Source organism: Stegostoma tigrinum, chromosome 17 (assembly GCF_030684315.1).
Source record: "Stegostoma tigrinum isolate sSteTig4 chromosome 17, sSteTig4.hap1, whole genome shotgun sequence".
In the NCBI taxonomy this organism is placed as follows: domain Eukaryota; kingdom Metazoa; phylum Chordata; class Chondrichthyes; order Orectolobiformes; family Stegostomatidae; genus Stegostoma; species Stegostoma tigrinum.
The window spans coordinates 4,884,589-4,898,093 of record NC_081370.1 but is presented as its reverse complement, the minus strand read 5'-3'; the positions used below and the strand labels follow the sequence as shown (position 1 = coordinate 4,898,093).

At 41.8% G+C, this 13,505-nt stretch overlaps 1 protein-coding gene across 14 annotated transcripts in view; it reads right to left on the bottom strand.

Annotated features, from left to right (window-relative positions):
- Positions 1–13,505, bottom strand: part of syt12 (synaptotagmin XII) — a 218,333-nt gene that overhangs the window by 84,836 nt on the left and 119,992 nt on the right. The window contains exon 1 of one of the 14 annotated variants that reach the window (XM_059651900.1): positions 8,528–8,548. The exons of the other annotated variants lie outside the window; for them this stretch is intronic. The gene's annotated coding sequence lies outside the window, so the exon portion shown is untranslated. Of the gene's footprint in view, positions 1–8,527; positions 8,549–13,505 lie in introns of those variants that run through there. 14 annotated transcript variants of the gene reach the window in all.

Here is a 13,505-nt window from a genome sequence, read left to right as displayed (position 1 = left end):
GATCAGTTCGTTGACAACCAGATGCAGCATAACTTTCCCTCATTTGCTGAAAAAACAACAGGATTGATTACATTTGTACATTTCTTGTTAAGGCCTTAATTAAAAGTGTGTAAATCTTATCATATTGTATCAAACTTAACTCAATAGTTTAACAAAGGAGGTATCCGTTTTTAAAATCTGACTTTCTAACAATGTCTCTGAACTGATGTTTCCAACACATTACCAGATTTCTTAAATACAACTCAAAGATTGCCACCAGTTACATTTACCTCATTACCATATATTGCAGACAGGAGATTTTTTTATCTCAGCAGTCTTCAAAAGTTCTAAAGTGGATGTTCATTAATTCAAAACATTTTCTTTGTGATTTTACAATTGCTGATAGTACTATGCAAACTGAGGCATTGTCTTATAATAAACAAAAAAATACCATTTCTCAGGCAATAACTTGCATTTAAAATACATTCTAATAAATGGCAGATCTGTAAAAGGGAGAAACAGAATCATGAGTAGTTGAGAAAAGGAGGCCATTTGGTCTGTCATGTCCATGATGTCTCTCTGCAAGAGCAAATCAGCTAGTCCCACTCTTCCTACCTTTCCCTAAAATGCCAAAAATCCTTTTCAATCACAGAATAACCTAATTCTCTTTTGAAGGTCACAACTGAATCTAGTTCCAATGTCCCCTTTGTCTGTATATTCCAGATATTAACCACTCATTTTATGATTAATTTTTTCCCTCACATCTGTTTCTCTGCCATTCATGTTAATCTGTCATCCTCTAGTTCTTGACAATTCTATCAATGGGATCAATATGATGCTTTTCACTGTATCCAGACCTTCCAAAAAATTGCATGCCTCTATCAAGTCTCACCTTCTCCTTTTCTTCAGTCAGGTCTGAGGGTAAAGTGTTTGACTTTCATATATTAACATAATTTGCTTGAGCGTTTGGATTTTGAAGTAGTGGCATGTTGGTTTTGGTCCAGGCATACAAAGGTTTCAATAATGAACTTATCAGTCTTTCTGGAGTTAAGGTGATAGCGATTGGTTTGCAATGTGAGACTTTTATGAACAATGGAAATTAACGTTTAAAAGAATTAGAAACAAAGTTGCTGGAAAAGCTGAGCAGGTCTGGCAGCATCTGTGAAGAAAGAAGCAGAGTTAATCTTTCAGGTCTAGTGACCCTTCCTCAGAACGGTAAAATCACAAAGGATATGTTTTGAATTAATGAACATCCACTTCAGAGCTTTTGAAGACTGCTGAGATAAAAATCTTCTCTCTGCAATATATGGTATTGATGTGGATCTAACTGGCGGCAATCTTTGAGTTGGATTTGGCATATGCGATACTGTGTTGGAAACTTGGTTTTTTCTGAGCAATGGTCACCAGACCTAAAACTCTGTTTTTCCTTCACAGAAGCTGCTTGCTTATAAGCCATTGCTTATTGGTTCAGTATTTATTGCCAATCCCAATTTACCTGGAGTCACATGTAGGCCAGACCTGGTAAAGACACGCCCTTTAAGAGAATATGGCAGGTTTACTTCCCTAAAATACATTAGTCAACCAGATGGGTTTTCTGAAACAATTGATTGGTTACAAGGTGTCCACTAAATGAGCACGGTGGCTCAGTGGTTAGCACTGTTGCTTCACAGCGCCACAGACCCGGGTTTGATTCCAGCCTCGAGTGACTGTCTGTGTGGAGTTCGTACATTCTCCCCATGTCTGTGCAGGTTTCCTCTGGGGTGCTCTGGTTTCCTCTCACAGTCCAAAGATGCGCAGGTTAGGTGGATTGGCTGTGCTAAATTGCCTGTAGTGTTTTGGGATGTGTAGATTGGGTGGGCTGTAGAGGGATAGGTCTGGGTGGGATGCTCTGAGGTTTGGTGTGGACTTGATGGGCCAAAAGGCCTATTCCCACACTGTAGAGATTCTATGATAAACTAGCTTTTCATTCTAGTTTTTTTTAAATTGAATTCAAGTTTCAACATTTGGTGAGGCAAGGTGGATTTGTACTAAGGTCTCATAAATTTAGGGTTCCAGAAATATATGGTATTACCACTATGTCACTGTTACATTGCTTTGCAAATGATTATGCTCATTTCAGGGCAAAGGGATTGCAATATTTGATTAGCTGAATTGAAGCAGCCAATAAATGGTCTTCATGCAGTCTGCTCATTTCACTGACTGTACGATGCACCCAAGTATGAAATGGGTAGCTGATTGGTTTTATGCTTGACATAGGGTTCCATCAGTAAGATGGTCACCAGGACACACCAACAACCTATGCTTTATCCAGCTTGCCATTCTCTCTTAAAGGAGAAGTACACTCATTCACAAGCAACTGCAGCTGGAACTCTGCCGGAAAGGGTTGGATAGGTGGAAGAAAATGGAATAACATGAGAGAGAGCGAGAGAGAGAGAGAGAGAGCGCTTCCCCACTTTCTGATGCAGGGCTGGAGGCCTTAGTCCAAGAAGCTGAAGGAAGTGAAAGGTGATATTTTCTCAGGAGCCAGAAGCCTTGTAAGACAAACACATGAACAAGAGTAGGAGGTGCCCAGAGAGGTCAATCCTCAAAGTCTGTCCAAGAACCTGGCTGCAATGCTGGAAAAAGTTCAATGATCTGAGACACATGGTCAAGATCACCAAGTGCCCAAACACACTGTGCGTACAACACCTTCTCCTTCTCATATACTCAATATGCCACAGACCTGTCACCCATTCATCAGCGAACAGGCTCATATCTAACATACAGATACTCAGCCGTATCCTCACAGACCTAGCATCAGTGTCAGTTTCTCACTCATCCTTTGCAGCTTCCACACACTTCTAGTTATATAGCTAAGTCAGATCCAACATTTTGTCATACCCTTCATGCCATTTTGTGTTTTCTTTGTGTGGAGAAGCAAAGAATTGGAGGGCAAAAGACATGCCTGCATCTCCTGAGATAATGGGAACTGCAGATGCTGGAGAATTCCAAGATAATAAAATGTGAGGGTGGATGAACACAGCAGGCCAAGCAGCATCTCAGGAGCACAAAAGCTGACATTTTGGGCCTAGACCCTTCATCAGAGAGGGGGATGGGGAGAGGGAACTGGAATAAATAGGGAGAGAGGGGGAGGCGGACCGAAGATGGAGAGTAAAGAAGATAGGCAGAGAGAGTATAGGTGGGGAGGTAGGGAGGGGATAGGTCAGTCCAGGGAAGACGGACAGGTCAAGGAGGTGGGATGAGGTTAGTAGGTAGCTGGGGGTGCGGCTTGGGGTGGGAGGAAGGGATGGGTGAGAGGAAGAACCGGTTAGGGAGGCAGAGACAGGTTGGACTGGTTTTGGGATGCAGTGGGTGGGGGGGAAGAGCTGGGCTGGTTGTGTGGTGCAGGATCCCTCCCCCCACTGCACCACACAACCAGCCCAGCTCTTCCCCCCCACCCACTGCATCCCAAAACCAGTCCAACCTGTCTCTGCCTCCCTAACCGGTTCTTCCTCTCACCCATCCCTTCCTCCCACCCCAAGCCGCACCCCCAGCTACCTACTAACCTCATCCCACCTCCTTGACCTGTCCGTCTTCCCTGGACTGACCTATCCCCTCCCTACCTCCCCACCTATACTCTCCTCTGCACCTATCTCCTTTTCTCTCCATCTTCGGTCCGCCTCCCCCTCTCTCCCTATTTATTCTAGAACCCTCTCCCCATCCCCCTCTCTGATGAAGGGTCTAGGCCCGAAACGTCAGCTTTTGTGCTCCTGAGATGCTGCTTGACCTGCTGTGTTCATCCAGCCTCACATTTTATTATCCTGCATCTCCTGAGCCATTTGAAGAAGGCCGTTATGGAGGTCGTTGCCTCCTGTATTGCTGAGAATATTGAAGATGATGTGTGGTCTTCTCTTACATTCTCAAACTCTGCCTCATCCTCATGCTGCTAACTGGCAGAAGTTCAAGCTGCAAAAGTGGCCATGAGTCTCTTGTTTCCCATTCTGTTCAACTTCTTTCATATCAATTATTTCCTTCTTTAATTTTGCTCTCACTTGCCCAGAATGTACTAGTGGGCTAGTCAGTGGTAGCCAACTGACATCAGATGAAAAGACATAACTCGATCTAAGAGATAGCAAGAACTGCAGATGCTGGAGTCAGACAGAACGCAGTGTGGAGCTGGAGGGACACAGCAGGCCAAGCTGCATCAGAGAAGCAGGAAAATTCTGCAGAAGGGCCCTGACCCAAAACGTTGACTTTCCTGCTCCTCTGATGCTGCCTGGCCTGCTGTGTTCATCCAGCTCCACACTGTGTTCTAACTTGATCTAATTCTGGTGGCCAGCAGCTCAGTTACCTTTGAGAGCAAAGCTTCCCAAACTGTGATTGCACAAAGATCACATTTGTAGCTGTGAGTATCCCTCCTTCAAACAGAAATGGTGACTGTGGAGAATTCCCAACCTGGAGGCTCTGGTAGGACACAACTGGGTCTCTTAGATGCATTTCACCGAATAGCCCAAAGCGATATCTTATTTCGGAAAACAGTACCTGTAGTGGGTTTGAGTGGGCCTGGAATGTTTGTGCGCTGACTGGCCCAGGTTCATGTGTGGGAGGTGGAACTCAGTCACTGACCGGCAGTAGGAAAAAGCCAGCATGTCATGCAAATAAATCAAGAGGTAGCTCCAACGCAGACAGGCTTTTGACTTGTCAATGGAGTCCTCACCCTGGACTGGTGACAATGTTTCACGGGCACCAACAATTAGCTCAAAAGTGGGAAATGGGAGAATGGTTGCTGAAAAAATAGAAAGGATGGGATTTGAGAAGAGGGTCAGCTGGTTGAGGTAGTGGAAGGGGGATGGATTTGGAAATAAAGGTGTGTGTGTGTGTGTGTGTGTGTGTGTGTGTGTGTGTGTGTGTGTGTGTGTGTGTGTGTGTGTGTGTTTAAGTGTGTACGGGGAAGGGGATATTAGGTAGATGGCCGTATTAATGAGGATGAGAGAATTGCTTCATTAAACCTTCCATTACAAAATATGGTGAATTTGAAACTTGAGTTGAAACATTAAATCTTTACAAAGTGCTTTAAAACAAAGACTTTTTTTTATTTGCATGATATTATTATTGCATTAACCTACAATATACCGATCTTAATAATTGCTTACTTCTAATATTATAATGATATTTTTATTGATGTTTACTTTTGCCGTTGTCTGGGCTCATGTTTGTTTTTGGGTGTTTAAAATGGAAGCATTAAACAGTAGTTTTGGAAAGGCTATCTGAAAGGGTAAGATGCAGAATTAATCAGCATATGAGAGTCATTGGGTTCAGGTAGACTGTAGTCAGGCCAGGAAGGAAGGATAGACTGAAGAGCAGATTCCCAGACAGTGCTGCTGAGGCTGAATCAGATGGCAGTATCAGTGGGGGAAGCGTATAGGAGAAAGCTGGTGGAGGTACACATGGAGATATTTAGTGCATTGGCAGCCTTGCCATAGCACCGTTGGTCTCTGCCCAGTCAAAGATTCTGGAATAGTCTAACCGGAACGTAGCCAAGTGATTTGAACAGAATGTGTGCTATCCTGCACACTTCTTTCCTTCGTCCCACTGAAGTGAAATGCTCACTGAAAGACTGTCAATAAAGGCCTGAGTTTCATGAAAGTCAGAGGTGTATTGCACAGCGGAGTAGTATTTGATAAATATTACACTTCTGATGATAAGCTAAAGTACTTACAAACTGATTGAGAACATTTGAACTGTAAGAGTACAAGGATCTAGCATTGAGGAGAGCTTCAAACACCAGCCACGAAAGCAATGTCATACGGGCTGGGAGAAGAAAGGCTTATGATTGCAAAGGGTTAAGGTCTAGCGTTCAGGTCTCCTCACTGTCTCTGTAACAATCATCTTTAACGTCTATGTTATTTGTATATAGTAGCCATTGTGCAATAAATTCATTTAAGACAGGAGCATTTTTCTGTGAGGTTACCAAGTGACCAAAGAGGTCCCATTGAACTTACCAGGAAAGAGGATGGTGACAGCAAATCTCTCAGGTAGCTCACATTACATGTTGATGCCAATGATTCAGTTCACAACAGTAGTCACCATGGTACTGTCAGAATCATGATAACCAATTTGTACACTGCAAGTTCCAACGTACGACAAAGAAATAAATGGTCAGAGCATCAGTTTGGCTGTTTGTCGAGGAACAAATCTTTTCTAGGACACAGAAAGAAAGTAAATATTTACTTGGGCTCTCTTATTCGCATCTTAGAGGACAGCTACCCTATTGGTTCATCTGAAAAATGGCACATTTGGAAGTGTAGCACTCCCTCAGTACGGCATTGAAAAGTCAAGTCGGATTTACACCCAGATTTCTGCACCCTTGTGCTATCATTCTGGGCTGGGATTTTCATTTGGTGTTGATGGTGGAAATGGAGTCAGAAATGATAAAAAGGAGTTTTTGAAATCACTGTTTTGCAGTGTCCTCCTGACTTTGGTTTACTTTTGAATGTCTTCCCCAAGAATCAGAAATGCCTTGGATCATGATCCCACATATACCACTTCGGAGTTTGGGGTTACCACTGTGACCCCTATAGGGGATCATGAACTGTGCTGACATCTGTCAAGTGTATTGAACAGGTTGCAACCATTGGGTGAAGCCTGCTGGAATGTCATGGAAATTCTGACAGTCAAGTGTAAGTCATACACTTGTTTTGACATGTAAATGTTTAGACAACTTCAAATGTCACCTTTGGATGCTGTCTTGTGATGCAGTTTGATTTAAGCTACTGCGATTCAAAGGGTGAGTTATGTAGAAGTCAATTGAAATCTCCACTGTTTGAGATATTCAGCTTCATTGGAATGTTTTTTTTCCATTGGGTAAAGTGACACTCAAAACTGTAGAAGATATGTTGGAAAACTCTTCTGTCACACTTTGGAGTGTGAGTTAAACGTCAAAGGAATTTACTTTTGAAAAGAATTGCCACGCTGCTGTATGGTTAAAAAATCTGGTCCACTCCATTGATTGACTGCTTCAAAATGGAACGGACACTGACTGTAACTTCGAGAAGAATAGATGTGTTTATAAGTTTAGCAGACTTATAAGTTTACACTTCCAATAGTTTACTTAGATAGCTAGAACTATTATGAATGCTTGATTACGTTGCAAAAGTTCAAGTTCCACTTATCTTAAAGGGAGTGCTCACAACTTCAGTGACAATTTTGAAAGGATATTGAAATATTATCTATCTTCGATCAGGTTACTGAATAGATATTTGTGTGTTTATACAACAGATTGACCACATGAGATAATATAGTTTTTTTAAAGACCTTTGGAAGACAGATATTTCAGGAGGACATATATTTGAATTATAATTCTACTTTTCTACTATATTTCTATTAGATCGTGTGAAGTATTTTTCCCCAGTAAGCACTGTGGTCTGCCCATCATGCTAAATGGGGGAGGGGTAAGTGGGTGAGTGGTTGCAGAGGATACATGGGAAAGGGGTGGAGAATGGAGGTTTTAGAAAGCATGCGAGCCTGAGAACATAGAGAACAAAAGAGGGTATTGGGGTTACAGCAGAATGTGGAGAGGGCATGGGAGGGTGGATTAGGGCTTGAAGAGTGGGGGCATTTAGAACAGCATTGGGAGCTGGGCTGGTGTCTCTGAAAACTTGCATCCAGCCTGCCTCCAGACCCATACTGCTTTGTTTCTTACAACCTGTCCCTTCCACACCCAAAATACAATGAGACTGGGCTCTGCAGAAGGGTTTGGGTTTCAGATCAGGAGTTGGCCCATCTTGCATTTCCCAAGGCATATTGTTGCTAGATGAAACAATCTGTACTTGCTCACATTATACACTATTCTGCATGGAAACAGCTTTCAAACATTGACTTGCTATATGTGCATGTAGACATTTACAAATGACACCTAGAGACATTGAACAGAATGCATTTTCTCACACGCATAAACAAACATAGGAATATCTAGACATTCCAAACTTCCAATAGTCAACAAAAATTTAATTTAATTGATTAACTTTGAAGCTGATATGAGAGTCAGCTAGAGAATGGTTTAAATGGGGGTGACGGGGAGAACACAGCTGAAGAGGCAATTACACAGCTCCCTATCCATTGATGTCTTTCTATAAAGCAGGGCTGTTAGTGCGTGGGTGTTTAATCTGGATTTCTGCAGTGCTACCAAACACATTCTGTGGGAGATTGCTCTCCTGAGGGATAAAAACAACTGCATTTTCTTCATATAAATTACTCTATCTTGTAGATTATACAACCTGACTCTTGATCTTCATTACTGCCTTCTGCATTGTAAATTTAATTTACCTATTTGCCACTGGCTAACTGTTCTTGTTTGAGTTGAACAAATTATTTAGAGGAATCCTGAAACAGGTTTAATGCAATAGTAATTACACAGGAGAGATTTACTTTCTTTGATCAATTTCTAATTCTAAATGGGATCCTTTTATTTAGCTAGGGCACAAATTAGCTTCAGATTCTCACCTTCTCCAGAAATCTAAGGAAACTTGTAATAAAACAAAGCAATTAAAGTAGAAAATATGCAGTTTACCAATGTCTCTTCACGAGTCTAGAGAGAGGTTTTGAAGATGGAATTAACATAACCTAGAATGACAGATAAACGCTCTGATTATTATTTCATCTTTACTCTGACTAACAAATATACATCAAGCAAAGTTAAAGAATCAGAACCTTATAAAGGCTATCCATACAGTTGTACAATAAGAAATCTAGGATATAGAGCAAATAGCAGTGTTGCCCTATTGCTCAGAAAGTAGTTCCTGCCTTGTTGATTAAATAGAGTTCTTGCAAGCAATCCTTTATTGTTTATGTATAACTGCGATTCAATTGTGAAACAAATGCTCTCTCTAGCACGTTAAGCATTTCCCGGCTGAATAAGCATGGTTGACATAGCAATATACAGCGAACATCAAATAAACCAAAAGCACAAACTTGTAACAAGATTAATGCCTGCCCTGGTGAAGAAATAGGAGCTGTCAACTATTCTCCAGTGGGTAACTCTGAACTTGTTCAACGAGCAAGAAGTTTGCACAGGCACACAAATAATCTCACAAGGATAGCAGGCCAGCGTGAGAAAGGGTGTGTCAGGTTAGGCGTAAAGAAAAAGGAAGAAAGTCCTTTAAACCTATATCTATCAGAGCTGAAGGGTATGATGCGATTTCAATCAGCTGGAGAGTAAAGTTAAGAATTAACTTTTAACATAGCTAACTTCCAAATGGAATTTAATGGCTGAATTAAATAGAATTAAATTAAATGGATGGCTGGGTAAGCAAATATTGCAGCTGTAGAATGCAACAGCTGGTAGATATCAGCAATATCCATAGTGAGTGTATCCATGTGTAGTTCACTGCTCAAGGAAGTTTGACTATGGGATGACGAGCTTGAGTCTGAGTTGTGCTCCCTGTGGCATCTCAGGGAGGGAAGAGTTACCTGCTATTTCAGCAGGCAGCGTTAGATTAATCACACGAAATCTGGTGTGTTGGCAGAGACAGTGGGTGCTCCTGTGAGCCAGGCAGATAGGGGGACCTAGGATTGAGCATGCGAGAAGCCTCAGTCAGTGCCATTGTCCGATAGCTACAAATTTCTTGCTCCTCCAGTGTGGACAAGGGCATAGAATGTAGGGAAGGTAAGTGAAGTGATCGCAGGACTGTGGCCCAGAGTGTCAATCAAGTGGTGGAACCAAAGAGAAAGGTAGTAGTAAAAGAGGGTAGCCAGTTAGCAGATTAGGGATTGTTCTCTGTAGCAAAGACCAAAGAGTTCTGAAGGCTTACGTAGCCATGTGTACTATGGACCTCCTCTGGGCTGGAGTAGTGGTGAAAGATCCATGCATGCACCAACAATGGTGAGACTATGAAAGGAATTTTACTGAAGGAATATTCGCAGCCTGGGGCAAGATTATAAAGCAGAAGTATAAACGTAATAACCTCCAAGTGATTACCTGAGCCACTTGTAAATTGGTAAAAGGTAAATAGAATTGGAGAGATGAATGTGTGGCTCACAGATTGGTATTGGAGGAATGGATTCAGATTTATGGGGCAGTGGCTCTAGTACTAAGGGGAGAGAGAGCGGTTCTATTGGGACAGGTATAGGTTGAATTACACTGGGACAAGTGACCTGGTGAATCAGATAACTTGGGTTATAGATAGGATTTTAAATGAATGAGTGGGAAGGGGCAGGGTTCAATGGATAGGTAGTTTTAAAAGTAAAAAAGAAACAAGAGAGCTGTGGTGTGAGGTAGTCAAGTAGTAAATGATTGAATTGTGATAGTTAGGTGTAGAAAATGTATGCAGAGCAGGGCAGCAGAGATTAGAACCCGTGCAAGAAATAATTATTTTAGAAAAGCATAAGACTTTTTTTCTGGATGCCAGCAGAAATTGTAACATATGAAAGCACAAATTCAAACACATTAATATAACTTGGTACCTGTTAGAGAAAAGTGATTGCAGGATGACCAGCACTATGAATTCAGTATTTATGAGTGTTAATTGTTTCAGAAGAACAGGCAGACAGGAAATGGAGACTTGTAAGGAGGGCATGAAAATGTTACGGCGTAACTTTAATCTGCATATTGACCAGACAAACTAGATAGGCAAGAGTAACATGGAAGATAAACTTGTACATCAGGTATTGTTTCTTAAAGCAATACATTGCGCAACTTACAATCTACCTACAAAAGGCTATTTTAAACCTAGCAAAGTATAATGAGATAGGATTAATAAGACATCTCAAAGTTAAGGATATACTGGCTTTGGAGGCAGTTCAAATGAGATTCAGACAGTACCAGATGTCTGGATTTCTCTACCTGAGAATGTGTGGAGGCTAGATCACTGAAAATATTTCAAGGCGAGACAGACAGATGTTTGAAATATCAGGAGTTGATGATTGTGTGGAGCTGAGATGAAAGCAGAATTGAGTCTTAGGGCATATTAGCCATGATCTTGTTGAATGGCAGGGGCAGACATCAGGAATGTCCTACTCATGCTAAATTTCATGTGTGTTTATTTTGGTGAGCAATGAGACATTTCACACACTACAGAAGTAATCTCGACCCCGCTGAACAGCAACAACTGTCCCTTGATTTGAACTTCAGTCTACTGAATGAATCAAGGTTTCTGTTCGGGAGGATGGCCGATATTGAGCTTGAAAATGTGAAGACCATTTAGAACTTGATCATAGAACAGTACAGCACAGGAACAGGCACTTCAGACCACAATGTTGTGCTGAACATAAAGCCAAATGAAACTAAATTCTTCTGCCTGCCTGCCCTTGGTGCATATCCATCCATTCCCTGCATATTCATGTGCTTATCTAAAGTACCTTAAATGCCCCTGACATATCTCTCTCCATCACTACCCCGGCAGCGCATTCCACACTCCTACCACTCTCTGTATTAAAAAAAATTCATCCTTCATATCTACTTTGCACTTTCCCCCTCTCACCTTAAATGCACGCCTCCTAGTATTAGACATTTTAACTCTGGGAGAAAGATTCTGACCATCAACAGTACCTATGCATCTCATAATTTTATAGCACTCTATCAAGTCTCCCCTCAGCCTCCACTGCTCCAAAGAAAACAACCTGTGTTGTTCTAGCCTCTCCTTTGCTTTTTTTCTTGTTTGGAGTGAATGGCAATACTTGGAAGGAAACTGCATTTATTCCCAGTCTCATTCTTCCCCCAAATGCAAGCTAGACGTGCAAAGGTGAAAGTCATCAAAGCCTCCAGGTTGGAAACCCCTGGGATCAAGTGCCAAGGCAGTGCCTAATTCATCAATTGACTTCAGTGGAGAATCATTGACTTCTAGGAGGAATAAAACTGGGCCTGGAATAAAAGCAGCATTGGCTTAGAACTCAATAGTTGGATTTGCTTCAACTACTCTCATTGTCTCTGGCCCCGTTTTACAATCTGTTACATCACTGTTGATTTAATCTCTTCTGATGGTTGCAATTTTGCCATCCTATTCAAATCTAAGATCCCTGGGCAGATCAGTGACAGATGGAATTTAACACTGACAAACGTGAGCTAGTGGACTTTGGAAGAAGGAACAAGACAAGGGAGTACTCAGTGCTTGGCAAAGCCACTAGGAAGCTCAGAGGAACAGAGGAATCTTGGGATTCTTGTCCACAGATCCCTAAAGGTGCAGGCCAGATTGATAGAGTAGTTAAGTAGGTCGAGGGGATTCTTGCCTTTAGCAGTCAAGCACAGATTATAAGAGCAGGGAGATTGTATTGGAGCTGGAATTTTGCTTAGGCCAGAGCTGGAGTGCTGTGTGCAGTTCTGGTCACCACACTATAGGAAGGATATGATTGCACTAGAGTGGATGCAAAGGAGATTCACCAAGATGTTGCCTGGGATCGAGCATTTCAGCTATGAAGAGAGGATGGGTAAGCTTGGGCTCTTTTCTTTGGAGTTGGGAAGGTTGACGGGGTGGGGCGGGGGGTGGTACCTGAGAGATTATGAGCAGCATGGACACTGGATAGACACAGCTGTTTCCCTTAGTTGGAAGGTCAATTTCAAGGTGACGTAACTTCAAAGTGGAAGGCAGAAGGTTTACAGGGTGTTGATGTGAGATGCATTGCCTGGGAGGAAATCTGAGGCGGGAAAACTCACACCCTCTGAAATGTACTTGGGCAACTATGTGAAGTATCACAACATTCAGAGCTATGTGCCTAGTGCAAGAAGGTGGGATTAGTGTAGGTGGTTGTATAATTTTTGGCAGCACAGACTTGATAGACTGAATGGCCTATTCTGGACATATGACCCGATGATTAAGCTAAGATCCTGACCCAATAAATTCTCCAGTTTGCTTTAAAATGCATGACTCGATTGCCACCCATTCTTCCACATGCTTTCCAAAAAGAGATGGTTGGAAAATCCCGAACCACAATAACTGCCTAAATTATTGAGATTCATGCATTCAGAACACTTATAAATTATTACAAGTAATTAAACATCAGTTGTTTAACTACTAATTAATGCCACAATGTTGGAACAATAAACACTTTGCAAAATCTAACAATGTGCATTAATGCAAAGAAGGTGCTATAATTCCCTTGGGTTCACTACAGGGGGAACAGTTTTGGAAAGAAGTTAGTTTAGTTCTCTGTCTCCTCAGGGTTTAGACAATCCTGAGATTTATCCATCACAGATTAGGCTGAAAGCCATAGGCTAACCTCCTAATTAGTTTTGTTACATCTTACCCAAACCACACATTGAGAGAATTAGAAAACAGCCTGCTTAATTATTTTCTCTGTGAAGAATTTAAATGATGTTAATTTTTTTTTGTTGGGAGTGGGACTGTTTGAACAGTTGGCGCAAAGTTAGACACATTTTAAAGGTCACTAATGCAACACCTTTGTTTGTGTAGTGCCTTCTGCTTCACTTTGAAATTACATTTGTTGCCTAAATCATGTGAAGTAACCCAAACTGGAGGAGAGCAGTGAAAGAACACCTCATTCAGCAAGACTTGCACCGCTTCTGCTTTCCACCATGTGCAGTTACTGGTGCCAAG